Here is a 20730-nt window from a genome sequence, read left to right on the forward strand (position 1 = left end):
CTTAAAGTTTCTGTGATGTTTTAGCGAGTGCTTCTTTGATATCTGGACCTCAGAGGAGACTCCCAGACATTGTTCTCCAGCGATCCGCCGCACCGCCCCGGCTGACTCCATTGTGGGTTTTGGCAGGAACATTACTGAAAGTTGTAATCCAAGTCCGATTAGTGCCGATGCACCAAACAGTGGACGTCCAACTCGGCAAGACACGAGCATTTTTAAAACTGTCTTGAACATCAACTGCAAAAAAAAAAAGAAGAAGACAAAAAAAGACAAGAAATAAAAACCTGTATCACTAAAGGATTGCACTACATGGCATGTTTCATTTCAGTGAGTTTATTTAACCCAGTTTTCTTGAGGAAAAAAAAAAAGAATAACAGAACTAACCAGAAAGGGCTTGATGAGAGAGAATATGTCCTCACTGAACGCGATGTTAGCATAGGCGTTACAACACCACTCCTCTGTTTATCTGAGCCAGGTGGCATCGGCAACATTCAGACAAATAAAGCATGCTACCAGTAATTAAGTACCCACAGTGCCTCCATACAGTGTGTCTTTTGTGGGTCCGATCTGTGAGGCGGAAGGAGTCGTGTGGTCCTGGTGTGGCCCTCTGTTTGCTCCACACACACCACTTCTGGGTAAATCTGAAGTCATTCGGTTTAACGCAACCGAAACATGGTTTTTTAAAGATGGCAGGTTTTAGCATGTGCCAGATGTTGACACTGATGTTACGAAAAGACGATTCACGCTTGCTTTAGCTCAGAGTTAGACTGATGTAATGACCTACAGGTCAGCCACTTGTCACTCACACCTCCAACCTGTCCAAAACACTTCTTCTTTATTCTCTCCAGCGGTGTCCAATTAGCTTTAGAATATGTTTTAAGCTCCTACAGTCTCTAAAGTGGCCTTGACTTACCTTTCTCATCCGTGATGTGAATAAAACTGGGCACAGTCCTGCGGCGGTCTGACGGTCCAGATGTAGACTTTGGGGTGATGCCGCATTCCAAACGGGAACAAAATGCCCCCAGAAGATTGCACAATTTCTAACCGAGCTCCTTTCAATTCTGTGCTCTGGGCCTATTGATTCAGACTGGCTTTTAACATGAATTATTTGTTCCTTTTGCATACGAGAGAGGTTTATATGAGAGGGATATGTTGAATGTGTTTTCTAAAGGTTTCTTCCTGTTGCTGTCGCTGACTCCTGCTCATGTGGAATTGAATTGTTGGGTTTTCCTCTGTAAAAGTGCCGTGACTGTGTTGTATTTGGCACAACTGAACTGAACTGCTTTCATGCACTTGCATTTATTGTATTTTTAACTGTATGTTCGGTGTGTACAGTTGCATCTTTCTTTCTTATTCGGCTTTTGATGGATGTAAAGTGATTTTTGTGATGACGGATCACACAAATAGAGACTGACTGGTTGCTTGTGGCATTGTGACACTGCACCTCTGTTAATCTGAGCCAGGTAAGCATCAATAAAGTTAGCAAGAGAAATCATATTGCCAGTCATCGGGTGAGTGAAACTCATGAATATAAGTGGATTATCGCATCAATACTGACAGTCCAGTGAGTTACCACAGTGCTCATAACAAAAATAACAGAAATAGTTTGAGAAGATTCCAGACCTTGTACTTTTTTATAAGGTTGAATAAGAACACGGTCTTACATTACTTTTTTATTGCACATGTCAGTGTATCGCTGCCATCTCTGCTTAATTTTACATTCGTACTGCTCTCGGATATTAAATTTGCGCTCACACATGTTATGCATTCTACCAAATCCAACTTTTACATAATTTTTTTTTTTTTCTCTCGGTCAGGAATGACTTGAATGCCTGTGGTTTGTGTCTGTGTCTCGTTCAGTCACGGTGGTCGTGGGTTGGACCACACTAGGTGTGTGTATGTTTCTGTGTTTTCGGTGTGTGTGTGCGTGTGTGTGTGTGTGTGTGTGTGTGTGTGTGTGTGTGTGTGTGTGTGTGTGTGTGTGTGTGTGTGTGTGTGTGTGTGTGTGTGTGTGTGTGTGTGTGAACCCCGTCAACCAGTCATATCAAATCTAAGGATAAAAATCAGCCGTCGCTTTGCCTAATTTCACCCAGTCAATCAGCTTGAGTTCAGTCTTCCTCCTGATTGGTAGAGGAGATGCGATCTGAGTTCCTGCCTGCAATGCTACTTTCCCAGCATGCTGTTCAGCATGTGCTTCATCATAGAACTGGTATTCCTAGATTGGATATGCTTTATATCCCCTTCAGCTTGTCTCCTAACTTGATAGCCTAAATGAAATATGTGTCTGTCTTGAGGTTTTTTTTCAGCAAAATCAGCAGATTGGTGTTATCAGCCGAGTCATGTTTAGACAGCCAGTTTGTATTTGTTTTCTCATCCTTCTTTTGGTGTCCTTTGTGTGCCAGAAACTGCGTAAATGTAAAATAATCACACTTTGCATAATTGACTTAATCCTTGCATTTACTCCTTATAATAGATTACAACACGTGGTTATTACGTCTCTTTCTTTGTCTTTTACTTCTTTTTCTATTTCATTTATTTCATATTTTGAATTAGAGCTTTCTTCAGATGAAGATATGTAAACCTAAACCAAAATAAGGAAAAAGCAGAATCGACTCTTTATTTTTTCTATTTTCCATTCAATTTAAGATAAGCTACACATTGTTGCTGCAATAAAGATGTAAAGAAGAGAAAAATGTACATCATCAAAATGTTACTTTAATGAAAATCACTTTGTAATGACAAAGAAAAGCTAGTATTTTAGCCTCTCTCATGTCGATGTCTTCATAAAAGCACAATAAAATACAGAGAGTCTATAAAAGGTATTTCTGTGTTTATCTCTGTTCTCCATTTCAGCCTCCATACATTCCAGTCAAATGAGGCCTCCCTTTGGACCCAGTCAGTAATCAGCCCACTGGCTTTCTGCTGCTGTTCTGTAATAATATTCTAATAAGCAGTGACTGCTGCTTTGATGAAGGTCCGCTACTCCTACTACTGATCTACTGAACTCACTCCCACTTAGGTAATTAAATATAGCGGAAAACAAGGAAATGGACCACCAGCTCCACTCGGTTCTGCTTTGCCTCCTTCCCTTCTGTTTTTCTCTGTCATGGTTTTGTCGTCCTCCCCATTTTTTTTTTCAGATCTCTGCTTTTATGTGCCTTTTCCCCCGTGTCACGTTTTTCTTCCTCTCTCTTCTCTTTAATTTTATATTTGTTATTGTTTCTCAGGTCTGATAGAAGCCTACTGCTGAACTGTTGCTCTGATCTCACTCCTACCCGGGCAATTAAATCAACAGAGGCAACAGTGGGAACACGGACCACCAGTGGGAGAACGCAGGGACACGCTGCATTTTACATTTTCTGCATCTCTTCTTTGGTTCTCTCCTTGTTTTCTTGTTTTCTTTTCTGTTTTATCAGTTTATCTGCGACTCACTCTTGTCTTCTTACCTCTCATCTCCAACCCCCCCTGCGTTTTGCTCAGTGTTCTTTTTTTTTTTTGCCCCTTCTCTCTCCTCGCTGTCCGGAGTTCTGTCTCTTTCTCCATTCCTCCTTGCTTTCTTGATTGACTTGAGTGGGTGAAGGAGGTCAATTTGTTCTCCCTCGGTCTAAAATTACCTGCCTGTCTGTTTAGATGAGGCGAGGCTCAGATGATTTCTCTCTCCCATCAGTGACCGGCGGTTCACGTCATCCACATAGAAGAAACTGAAAATCAGCATTGTTAGTTTAGCTCTTTCTCAGTGTCTGTCCCTGACAAACACTGGGAGCTGTTGGGGTTCTTGTTTGTAACGATAGTGACTTGCTTGCATTTTAATCTGGACCTTATAAAACCCATATGAAAAGGGCTCAAGTCTGACTTAAAGGAATACTCCGGAGATTTTGGACCCACGCCCTATCTCTATCGTTTACAAAGTGAGATAAGCTCATAAATACCATTTTTGTGTCTGTGCGTCCAGTGGCTGGATCTTAGCTGTTAGCATCGTAGTTAGCTTAGCTCAACTACGGGAGGTGAAGAGGAGACAAAGCCGAACTGACGAAAGTGGACAAAATAGTCCTTCCAGTGGTCCAGGGGACGGCGTATTAGCATGTGAACTAAATCCAAATGGTTATAAAACATTTTAAAAGACATGTTTTCTTTTCAATCCGTAAAAATAACGTGTTGATACACACAGACCTGCACAAGCATAGTGCTCCACGGAAAGATATACCAGTGGCTGAGCCTATGGCTGCTACTGCTGTGCTCCGGTATATCCTTTCGCGGAGCACTGCATATTTAGACATATTTTTGTATTTACTGGAAGACAGTGACTTAAAGAAGCTGTTTTTGATTTATTGATGAATGAAGGTTCTCAGTTGACCAAATGATGGTGTAGTGGTTCGCATTCTCACCTCAACACAACAATTCCAGGTCAGGGCCTTTTTGTGGATGTTGCATGTTCTCCCTTGGTATAAGGACATGCATCAGAGGATGAATTGTTGCCACTGTATGTACATTTGACCTGTCCAGGGTGTACCAAGCCTTTTGACCAGTGGCATTTCACTTTGGTGCATTCCTGTTATAAGCGTGGTTTTGCGAAGCTGTTATCACAGCGTATTTACACGAGGAAAACAAGACGGGCTTCCAGGAATCCCTCAAACACAATCTCAGGATTTTACAGATTGGATATTTAATATCAACCACATTTAAACAGGCGCTCGAACAATGGACAAAAAGTCACAGCTCTAATAGACACACCCACACAAACAGTCACACACACACACACACACACACACACACACACACACACAGACATAGCCGTGCTCTGTTTGACTGAAGTTCAGGTCACCCCACCTCACCGCAGTCTCCACAGAACGGAGGAGAGATGAAATAATGTTCACACTGACAAAGAAAAAACACTCTCCCCATCCAAAGAATGGGCTGGGAAAACAGGCGAGTGGCGCAGCTAGTGAGGTGGAAAACTATTCCTCACACAAAGAATCGGCACAAAAGGCCAGGCACGCTGGAGACTCCAAGATGAAGCCACAAAATCCTGGCAGCGAAAATCACACAAAAAAACAATAACTGTTGATCTTTGGAGGATATAAAACACACGAGCTCCAACGCATTTTAATGGAGAGTAGTAAAATTAGAATGTCTGACTAGAAATATCTGCCCTCTTTTTCCTAATCCCAGTGAGCTCTGCCAATGTTAATACACCTCTCAGAACACGGAGGCAATGTTATTTCATCTGGATATTGAGTATCTGTATCTGTACACACACACATACACATGCTCTCTCTCTCCCTCTCTCTCTCTCAGTGGAATCTCCAGTATGTTTGCTTTGTTTTATTCCAGACCCCCAGTATGAAGCCTGACAGAACAGTGAAACGGGAGCTGAACGAGAGCCAGACCCGGCAAGGAATAAGACCAAAAAGTACTCACTCACACCTTGCGAAGCCCCTGCCGAGGTGTACATCATCTTTCATATTCAGAGTGAGCTTGAAACCATCTCTCAACAAAGCTGTCTTTTCCAGGATGTTGAACTGGGGCCGGCTCTACACTAATGGAGGTCATGTGAGGGTCTTCCCATGGTACTTTGTACTGCAGCAGTAACATTTACACCAGCAGCAATATTCTAAAAGTCATTAATCAACTCTCAGCTTTTACAGAACCGGATAAAATGCTGTAGTTTTTGGATCATTCTAAAGTGTAGGCTTGAGCGTCTATCAGTAGAGTTACGCCTCCGACTGTTTCGTTTCTATGCCAGCAGCTTTGGAAAGGCATAACCAAGATGAGGTATCTTACCAGCCTGGGACAAATTATGAACACAATTTGCAAGTAATTTTCAAACTATTTGCATTCCTATGAAATTTCCTCATGTGAGTTGCAGAGCCTTGGAACTGCGTTGCCTGTATTTTGAACATCGTCAGAGTTTTGTTTGAGTTTTTTTGGTGGTGTTTTTTCATCCAACTGAAACAGCTCACCCACCTTTTACCTTGCTTTTCACCAAACTCATGAAAGATCTCCTTCAGAAATCCCCGTACCTGGCACATCTGTCATCGTCTGTCACAGAAAGATGCAAACACAGCAGGATGAGTTCCATCAAAATACACAGAACATAACTATGTTGCAATAGCTAAATGTAATATATTTTCTTCGAGTTGTTGGCTTAGCATAGAACAATTCTGGTGTTATTTGTTAATTTTATCAGTGCGACTACAGTGCAGTATCTATCTTTAATTTAGAACATTAATGGGAATATTCGTTAACACACCTCTTTACCACTAATAGCATTTGTCACATTAAACACGAACCAACTCAGACTTTCTGACGGCAATGTGATACATTTTCAACAGTAACTAATAACTTTAACCTGGACTCCCAGGACCTTTGAACATTAGAAAGAAGCCATTCTTTATTAATCCCTCTTGGGGAAGTTGCTCAGTTCACCTGACCCACCACTAGGAGCAGTGCTGCTGGCTCAGAAACCCACACCAGTGACCTGTCCACTTCTCCAACCAACCTGCTGCTGTCTGCAGGTTAGATTCTCAGACTTTTCGGTTCCCACTTCTGCTCTTTGCCATTAAAGTAGCTAAATGTCTGATGATTTGTTCTTGAGAGGCTATTATGCTGAGTTCTGCCATGGACTGCATCTCCCTCATGGAAGCGCTCTCATTTCAGAGAATCAGACTCCAATCACGACCGATTCACTCAAACCAACCAAAATGACACGTGCGCGCCACATGATTGACTTCCAAGCAACAGATTTCAGAACTAAACTGACAATAGCCCTTCTGTCGTACTGGGATTGTTTGAGGTGGTTGGTGAAGTTCACAACAACATGACTGACCTGTCCTGTTGCTCAGACACCGGCAGGCCCTGAGTGTTGTTTTGCCAAAAAGACTTTTGTTCAATCACACACACTGAAATTGAGTTTAGATGAATTATAATTTGTTGTAGAACTACAGCTTCTCTGTGTTTACAGAACGAGAAGGACTGGATATTTAAAAATTCAGATTTGTTTGTGTTGTCGTCGATAGTTGCCAGTGGACGGTGTTTTCAATCAACTTCGGCCTTGTGCGTCCTCGTAGTTAGCACTGTAACCAGTGTGTTGAAGTGTGTTCATGAGCTATATCCAATCCAGTCGAAATTTGGTGTATAAAAAAAAAACAGTGTGTCTGTGATTGATCGTCTGTGAATGCATGTGAGATTCGGTGTCAGCAAGCCTTCTAATTTCTTTGTATTTCAAAAGCAAACACCTCCACACATTTGCCTCGAGGTCTCAATAAAGTCACCTAATACCGGGTTTATTAGTGCGCAGGGTCGCTGCAAAATCCTGAATCTTTCACAAGTGACTTGTTATTGTTTTTAAAGGTCTGTTTACTCTGTAAACCCCTCGAAACCAGCCCCTCTCCGGGCTGCAACCCAACATTTTTATTAGCTAGATGAGTGTTGGGTGGCCAAATAGTGTGTGTGTTCAATTCTGTCCAGCAGCTGTTGTGTGGTTGAATAATTCACCACTTTAAAGTTTGTAGGGAGGTGATTATTGCTTTTTTTTTCTTCTTGTTTTTCTTCTTTGCTTGTTTACTTTACAGTCTCCAGTGCAAAACAGGGTTAATGTTTCTCCCAGCCAGCAATGCTTTTACCTGCTGACAGGTGCAACACTGCACTGCATTAAAAATATTCACTGTTATTTTTAAAGCTTAAGGTGTTTGACTTTTCTAAATAGTAAAAATATGAAGTCACATGTGAGTTGCCTGAATCCTGAGAGAGTTCAACGAGTCAGACGATCGCGCCGTCTCCAAAGAAAGTTCAAAATCGGCCTTACTTGTTGACGTAAGACAACCAGGCGCTGAACTGACCTGTTACAGTCTTGATGGAAAGTGTGCCACTTTATTACAGCGGTAAGCTCGAGCTGAGGTCAAGATCTGTGAAAAAGAAACATGTCAGCTCTTTCTGACTGCAGCGCACTGATGTCACCGAGTCGTTTCTCGCAGCTCCTCGGCTCTGGAAAAACCTCAAAATCTGCAGCGCACGTGCGCCTCGGCTCACTCCCTTCTGGCTGCGTCTGCAGGCTGAGGCTTTATGCTGCTCCATAAAACAGTACGCTGACTGATTAGTTTGTTCAGGGAGTTAATTAAGTGTCATTATGTATGACAACGCAATAACGCCACGTTATTTAAAAAGGGAAAAGTATTCAATTTGGATTTCTTACCTGTTTGTCTCTTCCTGTTTGATCTTGATACTCGCCGGTCTTATCTCTGTCAGGGCGCACTCATCCTTCTTGTCTCCTCTGTGTCCATTACCAGATCGTCTTTCTTTCCCCGGTGTGGAGACATTCGGTCGCTTTTCTTGTTTCTTGGATTCTTTGTGCTCATGGACTTTGCTTGTTTTTTTCGGACCTGTCTCTGGATTCTCCTTTTTGGATGCTGTAGCCTCCTGAATATTTCAATAACCCCTGTAAACCTTAAACATTTGCTTGAGTATGCCACAGATCAATGAGATCAGTGTGTGATTATTCTGCCTTAGAAGATCAACTGATGATTTACAGTAAATTATTCATCAGCAGGTATTTCTGTTTGATGGATATCATAGAATACTTACTTAACTTCATTCTGTCATTACCTCAGTGCCATTTATTCTGTGTTCTTTCTGTGTGGAGCTATGTTACAAGAATTTCCCTCTGGGAATAATAAAGTATTTCTATTGTATATTTCCATCTCTCTCTCCCAGCTGGACTATAGGATTAGGACGAGGCCAGTGTTCTACCTTTTCATTACTCCTTCATTGCCTCGTAAAGTCAAAAAATATAGATTGAATATGAATAAGTCATGGCACAAAAATGTTTAAAGGGGAAAACCACTTGTTAAAGATTGGTTCCAGTATTTTTACTTTCCGACTTGTGAACAGTGCACTGCAGCGTTTCTTTGCTGGGACCTTACAGATGGAGGTTAAACACACTAAAATCAAATTCCCACAAAACTCCTGAGTGTAATGTTGAGTTGAGACTCACAAACTTTGTACGTTAAAGTCAACATTTGCTCCTTTTGACAGGTAATGAAAAGCTGGCTCCACAGACACTGACAGTACCGGGGGGAAATTTTACGAGGATATGGGTACATTCTCCGGTTCAGAGATGTCAACACGGCGGTGAAATAAACGATGCAAAGTACAGCTGAAACACGCTCAAACATTCAACCCCAGGTTCTTACTTAATTGCTCTGGTTTGGGGTTTATGAGAGACCCGATTCTGCTCTGAACGGTGCAGAATGTTCTCAGAAAGATGGCAGTTTAGTTTAGAACGGCTTCACTCTGTGGTAGCGAGGACGTCAGGAGTCATCAGGATAGAAACGACTAACAAGCTTCAGCTGCTGTGGGATGTCATTATGCAGAGTCATGTTCAATACAGATTGTCGAATATTTTAGATGTGGTCAATGTCACACTCTTTTAATCACTCCTGCTTCTTCCCCTCGTGCACTCTTCTCTCCGTCTCTTTGTGGGTCAACATGTCCTGTTTCCTTTCCACATTAATTGTTGTCTTGCTGCATCGTGCAAGCATTCGCAGCTGGGACTAATTAGACCCTTGTCTGTCTCTGGCTGGATGTGTGTGTTTGTATATAGGTGCGCGTTTGCCAGGTCGGGGTAATCCCCCCCCCCCCCCCCCCCCCCCCCCCACACCTCTGTCTTTGATGAGCACGTCGGTCCAAGGCTCGAGGCTGAGCTCTATACGAGATGCTTCACACTCGGCTGACCGGCGGGCGTTTGCAGTTTTCCAGGCGCTGCTTCTGTCTCTCAAACGAACGCTCCAGACGTGAGGAAACGTGGATGTATGAATGCTCTGTGATGTGCACGGCGCATACGGAGGCCCGGGAGACTCGCCTGGTGCGGACGGCTTGTCCGGGAGTTAAATGTTGTGCAAAATCATGCTGAAATAGATCCCCTTTGATCATTCCTCTCCGAGTGCAGCAGTAATGCAAGAAACGCACAGACAAGACATCCTTTTTGTTTTTCACCGAAAGGTTTTCAAAATGGCTTTTTCTACCCACAGTATGCAAATTTAGGCATGCATAAGTATGTAAAAGGTTCTAAGGCCTTTTGACCATGGTTCCACTGACTTGGAAAACCACTTGATCTATAAAAACAGACTATGTATTTTCAAAGGTACAAAACATCACTGCCCGATTTTAAGTCCTTTTCTCAAACTTAATATTTAGTTCCAGTCCCACATATTTAAATAAAGCCAATAGTTGATATCAGATATAAAGTTTCACTTAAACAGATGCAGGTACTTGGATACACACGCAGATAGATGAGGTGAATTATTGGAGAGTACGGCTTGTATCAATTAGCCTGACATCAGGCAGATGGTTCTGTACATTTGCATATTAGCACTGTCTGCCTCGGCCAGCTGTTTATTTATTACAGTCAGCTGTGTGTGTCTTTGTGCACCAGGGAGGATTCGGGTTTCAAAGTTTCAGGAAGATCCTTCATCAGGCTCCTGGCGCTCATCACTCACATGTGGCTGCACTCGCTGAATTACCTTTTAATAATTTTATACTGGAATACATCTGCGTGCTCAGAATCTGTGGCTTCAGGTAGTTGTTTGTTATAGACGGAGCCTCACAAGACGTTATCCACAACCTGTTGACGTAGCTTATCCACGAGCAGCAGTCTTTGTAATGAATAAAATACACAATGTACAGAAGACTGATTCGCCTTTGAAAAGTAAACCGTCGGTGTAGCTCAGTCACGTTGTCTGCAGAAGGCTCAGGAATACATCGACCGTAATCAAAATACGACGATCGGATTTCTCCGCTGAATCCATGCCGCGGCAGTCTGCACAGTGTTGCGTGGAGCGATGCTGCTGGTGCCCATAAACACAGTTACAACTGTCACTGTGGGATCCATCTGTTGCTCCCATTTTCAGTTTTGCTTCCATTCTGCCGCAACAACTCTTAAGTTTGTATTCAAACAGGGATTAGGAGCGAGACCACATCACAGATCTGCGGGGAGTTTGAGTCTGGCGGCGGTGCGTGGACCTCTCATTCACCCAGCTTTCTTGAATTATAGGTCAAAGACACCTCAAGGTTTGTGGCCACAAACAATGGAAACGCGGAACCCCCCCAGAAGGCACCTCTGTTGGTATAAATAACACAGTCCTGCTATGTATTTCTGGTTCTTCTTGTATACCCTTATATGGACGACTATGGTGCAATTCTTATACTGATTACAACTTCAGACTACAACCTGAATTCCAAAAATGCTATAAATTCCATAAAAACCTTTTTTAAATGACTTGCAAATCGCATTAACCCAGATTTTATTCAATATCCACCGTAGAAAAACATATTGGAGAGTAGAATATTATTCCAACACTTGAAAAACACTCATTTAGGATTTGATGGCAGCGAAAAGCCTCAAGAGTTTAAAAGCAGCATCGCTAACAGTGGCAACACATCGATAACATCTGCGCAACAGGAACATTTTAGAGAGATGGAGTCCTAATAAAGCTCTAACTAAGTGGGTTTATTTTAAGCTTAAAGTCACACGATTTGATTTCATGTCAGAGAGATATTCCATAAAATGAAACAGTCAATTAATCAAATGCACACTTGAAAATAAACATGCCATCATTAAGTACTCAAGCCACCCCTCCCTCTCAGCGGCCTGCTCCCCCTGAGGTGCCTCATCCCCCACTTTTGAAGTCTGTTCTCAGTCCCTGACTCTTTTTAATCATGTAGAGAACCTGGTTTTCAAAGCCAAGGTAAGATAAACTCTCAATATAGAGTACATCTGGCTGGGAGAAAGCTCTGCTAGTAAAACAACGGGAGACAGAGAAAAGGGGGGAGCGAGCGAGCCAGTTAGATGTCGGGTCGAGGGCAGCTGCAGGCGGAGCGCAGCGAGCGAGACGGGGCAGTGATGAGAACGGTGTCGAGGAGAGGAATCGACTGAAAGTACATGAAAGAAACCAGACTACCTGGAAGATGGGATCTGAGAGTTTCTGAATGCATTGTTTGAGTGAGGACAGTAACTTATTGAGTGTTTCCAAAAGTCGGATCAAACGGCTACGTCCGCATGTTGTACAAATAACCCGGGTGATGGTTATCGCGTGCAGGGAGGAGCGATCCGCTGGCCGCCGGCAGAGCTTCGTGTCGGCCAACCTGCACATCTAGTTGTCATTAGTTCCAAGTCATTGTTGCTGTTGCCGCATATTACTGTATTATTTAAAGAAAACTAAACTAAAACCTGACTGTCATTTGACAAATAGGATTAGATTTCCTTTATTTCACTTTCAGCGCATTTCTTTATGTTTTTCCATTGCTGAAAGAAAGAGAGGTCAGAAGAAGGGACAGAAAGCACAACCCCATGTTGAAAAATGTGTCTTACAAATACGGCACCACTCAAAAAGGAAATACTCAGTGTCACATGTAAAAATTATCTACCAGACACAATTTTTATTCTTTTGTCGATTACAATTGAAAACATAAAAGGGATTTTAAGCGAACCTTGAAGTTCAGGTAGCATTTAGCTCATTACACAGCCACAAAAGCATGAAAGCATTTTATCAGTAGTTCACTGGTAAATGGATATTTATTCTATTATTTTCACATTCATTTTATTTTTGATATGACAAAAATGTTCTTTTTATCTCCATTGCAGAGACTTACAAAACACAATTCAGTCTAAAAACGTGTCAGTGAGCTGTCAGACCACCTTTTCAAAGACACATGGAAATGGAACCTATAAGCATTTGGCTTGTGAATGCATGTGTGAATGTACATTTGTTGTGTGTGTACGCTGAAGAATGTTAATTGGATCTGTATCTCTCCTGAGTTGGTCAGACATTTGGTTGCGATTTTGTTGATATGATTTTGTCAACAACTGTGTGTGTGTGTGTGTGTGTGTGCATTTATGTGATGGGAAGTTATTACATTATCATCTCTATCTGTTTCATGCAAGGAAAAGTCCAATATGATAATGCCTGTCATGTGGAGGTAGGTTCGAAATACACACACACACACACACACACACACACACACACACACACACACACACACACACACACACACACACACACACACACAGAGAGAGAGAGAGAGAGAGAGAGAGAGAGAAAGGATATTGGACAGTTACCAGGGAGAATCAGAGATAAGGAAATTGAAGAGTCTCATTCCTCTGTCTCATCCTGCTTGTTTTCTCTCTAAACAAGCAGCTGAGAGCAGCACAATATTTAGAAGTCCCTTATGAAATAGTCTGAAATTCTTTATGGGACACACACACACATACACACACACACACACACACGTGCTCTAGTTTACGAAATAAACCCCGCTTGGTCTCGGTCACACCAGCACAACAGAGGTTAAGTAATTCTGGGAAAATGACGCCTCACGCCAAATTCAGCAGCTGCAAACCGAAAACACGTTGAGCTGCAGGAGGTCCCCGACAGGCACCACCAGAGTCACTGCAGGGATCCCAGATATCTCACATCTGGATCTGCACGGGTGACCTGAGGGGACAGACGAAAACGTCGGCGTTTATCCACTGCTATCCTCGAACGGTCCTCCTGCTGCAGTCATCAAACGGCGGAGTGGTTAGTCATCCCTCTGCTGCTCGGGATGATGGATGAGAAAAATGAAGGACTGAACAAAATGCACGCATATTGCTGATAGCCACAGACGTACATGCAGCACAGGCACTTTTACAAGGCATGGAAAAGCCTTTTTACACACTTGCGCACACACACACACGCAGTCTGGGCACAGAGCTGTAAATGACATTGCGGTTGCCCACCCCAGTCTTGTTCTGCCTTAACCACTGTTTTCTCCACAGGAAAAAAAGACTGTGAGGCCGACTGCATTAGACTCCGGCCGCAAATTCTCCAGTGACCTGCGGTTCCTATTAGCCAGCCATCACTTTTGACAGTGTAATAAAGCACAAATCTCTTCAGGAAGGGCTTTTCCTTTTGTTTTAAACTGTATCTCTGAAGTGAATGTCTGGTCCTATTGTCCGCAGCGTCTAGAAAAATACGGGCAAGAATGTAGCATGAAATGGCTTGCCTTTGGTTTTATTTGTTAAAGCTGTAGGAGTGCAGATTTGTACGTCTATGTGTGATTCTGGATGCCAGACAGAGAGGGACACACAGAGGCCACTGGCCAGACAGTGTCTTCTGAGGACACAGTGTAGGACTCTGCTGTCTGCAGGCTGTGGTGACACTTCTCATACAAATACAAAGTTTCATCCTTCAGTATTGACGGTTATTCACTTTAAGGAACTGTGAGTATTTGTGAAGGGAACTGATTTTTTTATAAAGAGGTAATAAAACTGCTGCACTTACATATAAGTCAATGTTGGACCACCATGAAAACCAGAACACTTTTTTTTAATTTGATCATAAAACCCATTACACCACTCTACATTAAAGAGGAACATGACAAACTACAAGCGACATTCAAATATCAGTATTCGAGAAAGAACAATTCAAAACTAAGTGATAGAATAGTGTCTCATCGTACACCCGTGTGGCATTTTTATAATCAACATCAGCGAGAACTCACCTCATTATTAAGATTACGCTCAAGTTTGGCATGTGACTATGATTAGGGCTTCAAACTGTGTGATTAACGCTGAACGATTGCAACTCGTATAAAACTGAAAGCACCATAGTAAATAATTAATGCAATAAAAGTGTTTTGGACAGTCGTTGTTGCTATTATCCACGCTCGCCCTGTGTGACGGCCCGAATTGGGGACATGGGGCCAGAAGTTGTTTATTGCTTTCATATGAAGCCAACATGTGGTTCACATTTACCACAAGATTTTTTTTCTTCTTTTTTTTTTACTGTACCGCGTTCACTCAGGGCCCTCGTACCACTGAGACACCGCCTCCACTCCGCTCTTATCATCTGTTGGTACAGCCAAACATCAGTGGCACCGTTGTTTTCTCTCTCTTCACAATACATTGATTACATTGTTTTCATTCGTAACAAATTTGTGCAAATCAGCTCTGCGTCTCCAAAAAATTAGACCGGACCGAAAACAAAGAATATTGGGTTGCAAAAACACTATGGTTCACCGACTCAGCGATGGCTGTGGTTTGTTTACAGTTCGTGAAGTGAATTCATCAGGCTGCTTTAGATTAATGGATCAAGAACTGATTATCATGTCTCCGTAAACAAATCTAGCTTCAGATCCCCCACAACCAGCCAAAACATTCTGTACTCAAAAATAACTCGTTTTGGAGTCCTACAAAGGCCAGTATTCTTCGAAGCATGCTGGATCAGTTTTAGACCAGGTTGAGTAGAAGATGCGGTGCGGTGATGAGACACGTGCAGCCGAAGACATCAATGGGACGTCTTCTACCGTGCTGAAAAGATAAGTGCCTCGCTGAAAACCTCATCAGGGTTTCTGCGAGCTGCTGAGACCACATCATGCATGTGTGCACATGTGTGTGTCCACACACACAGCGCACAACCAAACCATCACACAGGGCTCATCTTCTCCGTGATTGCCGTTTTGTGAGGCCCAGCTGGAGAACGCCGGGATGAGGAGAAGCAGGCATTCTTTTATTGTGAAGCAAAGGTGGGACTTCCCAGAACTGAGGTGAAGTTATGTTTTCAAGCTACATGTTCTGCCTCACCATGAGAGATTAGTGGGTTTCCAAGTTAACTTCAGGCTCAACCGTGACCTTTTGGTTTCGCGGTGGCGGTTTGCACTGCGACGAATCATGTAATTATGGTCACTGCACAAGTGATCTAATCTGAGCAGGTTATGTTTCGACTGTCTGATCCACATTTATATCAAACTTTGTTGAAAAAACTTGGATTTTGTATAATTCGTAAAGAATTTGACATAATCAATTTCTTGATATTAGAAGCAGTCCCATCATTGGTGCTCATCAGCTTGACCCACGTGAAAATGTCAGTTACATGTCAAACTCTCGCTGCTTGCAACTAAATGAATAATTTATAAAACAACAACGATGGAGATAATAAATGGCGACCCATGCAGAAATTTGTCGAGTCACTCCTCATAATTGTGTTTCATTTAGAAAGCCTTTTTCTATCAATGGTTGAAAATTAAACTTTGACTGTGTTTTCACTCTGTGACTGTTGAAATGCTTTAAATTCCTCAAGATGATGTTTGTTTTACTGTGTGTTTAATACAGTTCTCTATTTATAAAAACGTACTTGCCTGTGTTGCTCAACGACATGCCTTCTTTGACAGCACGATGGACAGACAGCCTGTCCAGCACAGTTAGAATTACCTGGTCAAACACGTCTGAATGTAATGAATGAGTCGTCAGGACACCAGGCTTCTTCCTTCTGGGCTTCTGTAGTTAATCTGGCAGAGGGATGGAGTGGATCTGTGGATGTGAGGAGGCAATTTCAAATGCAGTTTTGCACAGAATTTTCAGTCCCACTGAGGACTTGGTTGGCTGTGCCTGAAATTTCTGCTTGAATTTGACATTGAAATGAAGCAAAGGCAGCGTGATGCCGTTCCAGCGTGTGACTTTACATTTATTTTTGTAAACTTTTCAGGAATTAAAAGTGTCAAACTATTTTTCTTTCAGGGTAAACATACAACAATATTTGTTCTTGACTGAGCAAGACCAGCGAAGTTACAGCATAATTATCTATAAACCATAACTTCTGCAAAGAAATGTAAGCTTTTCAAAAAATCAATCTGATTTTTTTTCCACACAACCTTGAAAATGTGGTTTACAAAGTCCTTGAACTGGAATATCTCTGAATCTGCTAAATCGCTCCTCTGGTTTTTGCTGGCAAAAGCCTGATGTTTGTCAAAATACACAATATCTGCAGCTCTGAGCCTCCGTGTTTTGCTTGGTGTGGTTCTGCTGCTCTGCAAGCAATCACAAACTTAGCTATTATATGACTGCTACTTGTACTAGAACAGAAACAGCAGTTAATCTGTTTAAAATATTAAAGTTAAACTTCTTTTGTTATGTTTGCTCCATGATTTCACACTCGTCTGCACAGAACATAGAATATAGAAGTGGATGAAGGCTCAATCAGTCATCTATCTCACCATGCTCATGTGTCAAAGTGTCCCGGGGTAAAACGCTGCTCCCCAAGTTCCCATTAACCCCAGAGCACCTCGCAAACTGTCACTACTCATTTGTGTGCGACTGATCATGTGAAGCATGTTGAGAGCGGTAAAATGTACAATTTAAGTAAATACCATGTATATTAAAACCCAATCCAACACATAGTGCCACATTGCTGTGCAAACAGTTTCACTTACGCTCAGCTGAGAAGAGCTATTCAGCCGGGTATGGACTCAACGGCCTGTTTCAGTGATCATGCATGACAGGTGTCACGGTGCAGGATTTAGGTCTCCTCTTTTTTTTTTTCCCCCTACATTGATTTTCTTGGCTTGCGTGTTGTCAAGTAGTTCAGGAGTCTCCAAGAATGAGCTCAATTGGTCAACTGTAGCAACGGCCAAAGAGAGCTTCGCTAAATGCGAATAAGTGAGAGCAAACAGAAAAAAAAAATCACTTAATGATTTCCATCTTGACTGGAATTAGTTAGGGAAGATTCTTATGTTCGTTATGTAATTATTAACAAAGTGTCTTACAGCGGAGGATATTATATTATCTGCCATTAGGTACTTGTCTGATCACGGCTACAGCTGGAAAACCAAAGATTAAAATCAGTTAAAAGCAGAAAGAGGAATATTTTTTCCCGAGATAACAAAACAGTCAGAGCTTGTGCTCAGGAAACCAGAGACACAGAGCAGAAGGGAAATTTTAAACTCAGAACGGAAACAAAAAGCCCCAACGCCTGAACCGGTGCATACAAATTCCGAAATGAAAATAAATGGCCCGAAGACATGGGCTTAATGTAAGTGCAGCATAAACGAGATCCAAAATACACACAAACACTCCGAACCCCACCAAAACAGGTTTCTTCTCCTGATTCCTCCTGCAGGCCTGAGCCGCACCGCACAGACCCCCTCTCACTGCCGCTGCCACCTCGCTTCACGCTGAGCACATTTGGTCTGTTCTTACTTGACTTGACCCTTGGCACACTCCGCACACAAACAGCAGCCGCAGGCAGCCCCTCGCGTTACCAGCGGTCTTACCAGAGGATGATTCTCTGAGCTCTCTGTGCCAAAAAAACAAAAATCAGTTTGTACAGTTTTCCGTCCGAATGGAAATTCTTTATGTTAAGATAAAAAAAAGGATATTGATATAGACAGATTTACACCACGAATACAGTTTTTTTTTAAATACAGAAATCAGTTTTATAATAAATTGAGATCTTTTAAATTTTGTCTTTTTCTACATGTTAATTGATAAAGTGCCTTTCATTCCTTCATGGGTTACTTTGACTTTGATATGTACATATTGCCACATTCATTGCCTTATTAATATTTTCAGAAAATAAGAATAAATAGGAATGAAATAGATATCGCAGTTCTGGTAACATATAACTTCAATAAACCCCTCGTGAAAGTTGGATAAAGCAGTACGGATGGATGAATGTCTTAGGCCAGGATTAATATTGCAACAACTCATCATCAGTGGGATAAAACTAACTTCAAACTCAATGAAAAGTGTGGAAAGTCTTAAATAGTTTTGGACAACAAAATAATTTGAAATAGTACAAAGCATATATATAAAAAACATAAAATACACACAAGAAGAAGATATTTGTCTCGATTTCAGCCTGCGACATTCGTTATTTCTGTCCCAACATACCTTATCTTCAGCTTTGACAGTTGCAGCTCTACCCAGGCTTTAACAAGCATGTATCTGATAATACAGTACATATATATTAGCAGTTTACATTATTTTATGGAATTTCTGAAGAAAAAAATGTCAACATCAACCAAACTGTGTTACTCAGTGTGATACAGTCCACCACCTCGAATTCAGCTGAACTCAGAAGGAAAGGAAACGTGTTGAAATGTGTTGGGCAGAACATTCCCCAGTCGGACATGTCAGGCACGTTTCCTCAGACGGTCTTTCATGCAGCGCCTCCACAGCGCGGCACTCAGGTGTCAACAAATCAAGAAAGAAGTTAAAGTCGGAATGGTGCAAACGAGAAAGTTAAAGAAATAACTCTGTGAGTGAAAAGCTTCAGCTTGCAGGACATTGACCAGAATCACAAAAAAATCCTTTTTTTTCCTCAGGATGATTCTAGTCTCACATGCATTTAATGGCTCTGCAGATGTGACCACCTTGGTCGACTTCAAGTCTTTGTAGGAATATCCACATAAACCCAGAGGTGGTCTGACTGAGGTAGTTGTCTCCTGTGGCACATGATGAAGAGCAGAGAAAACACAGTGACCTTGTGTAAGCTCGCCATTATCACTTTGTGTCTGGTATGTAAGTGTCTACATGGATTGCATCCATCCCACAAACACCTCCACATGGAGTTTTGGAGGTCTGCGGAGTGAAAAACAAATCCCTGAGCGAGAGCACGATGTTGAGATTAGCATTTGTTTGATGACACTTTTCTGCATCGGAATCAATAACAGATGTTAAAGGCGCTCTCTATCATAACAGCTTGAAACGTACGTCTTTTCTCTGCAATATAAACATGACAGTCAAGCAAATCTTCATTTAAATCATCAAACGCCTTCCAAACAAGGGGCGAAAAAAAAAATCTTGTTGGCAGTAATGGTGTCTTTGAATTGAACCAGTATGATATTTCCAGAAAAGAATCTCTCGAGTGTGAAATACTTTGTTTTTGAAATTAACATTGATTGGGAACAAAAAAAAAAAAGCTTCTTTACTAAACTTTTTTATGTTTTTGCTTTGCTGTTGCTTTCTCGTCCATCAATGTCTTCACTTGGCAATTCCAGATAGTTTAATTAAGAAAAAACAAAGCTTGGAAAGCTATTGGTTAATGTGGCTTTACTGTACACACGCAGCCAATAAATTAGTCTTTATTTGATCCCATGTCGGGCCCTAATGCCCTGCATGTTGACTCTGCTGTCAGGCAGCCAGTGATCAAGGACTAATAGAGGCTTTCTGCTGCCGCAGCCGCTTCCAGCGACCCTGGGTCCCAGGCTGACTCATGCCAGTGGAGTTCGAGAGGGGACGGCCAACCAAAACAACAAATATATTTTCATTTAGACTGCAGGCATATTCCTCTGGAGAGCAGCGGGTGGAGGAGTGGAGGTGAAGAAAGGAGGGGAGGGGAGAGGCAGTGCAAAAGAAGAGAAAGTTGAAATAAAATGGATCGAGTGAGTCAGATATAGAAGATGGGAGAGGAGGGGAGGGAAATAATGTGACCGTAGTCTGGCTCGGGCTCTGGAAAATGTTTTGTAGGTCTATGAAAGGCTTGACAAAAATTAAAAATAGATGTTTACATTCTTGCCTTTATCTTTGTGGAGAAAATGCATTAAGATGAAACAAACTCTGACTATTTATTATAAAGACTCCTGTGCAACAATGATTTTTTTTTCTCTTAATGTTTCCTGCTCCTGATGATTTGCTTTCAGTTGATCGTTTTTTCCATCTTTCCGTCTTGCTGCTGACTCTCCTCGCTCTATAATAAACAGAGGCCTCATCTCAGCGCAGGCCAAGGCAAATGTTTGAGCCACCTGTTGCAGGAAACTTGAAGCCCTCAGGAGATGTTGAGATGGAGCGGGAGCTGCGGCTGCGCTCCAGGTACGGATCACCGTCTCAATCTGAATACAGAGTGACTCCGAAAATGCAGAGTGTGTGCGTTTACGTGTGTATGTGTGTGTGTTTTGTGGTGGGGCAGGCAGGGGGTGAACCAC

This window comes from Salarias fasciatus (genome assembly GCF_902148845.1).
Source record: "Salarias fasciatus chromosome 7 unlocalized genomic scaffold, fSalaFa1.1 super_scaffold_4, whole genome shotgun sequence".
Lineage (NCBI taxonomy): Eukaryota > Metazoa > Chordata > Actinopteri > Blenniiformes > Blenniidae > Salarias > Salarias fasciatus.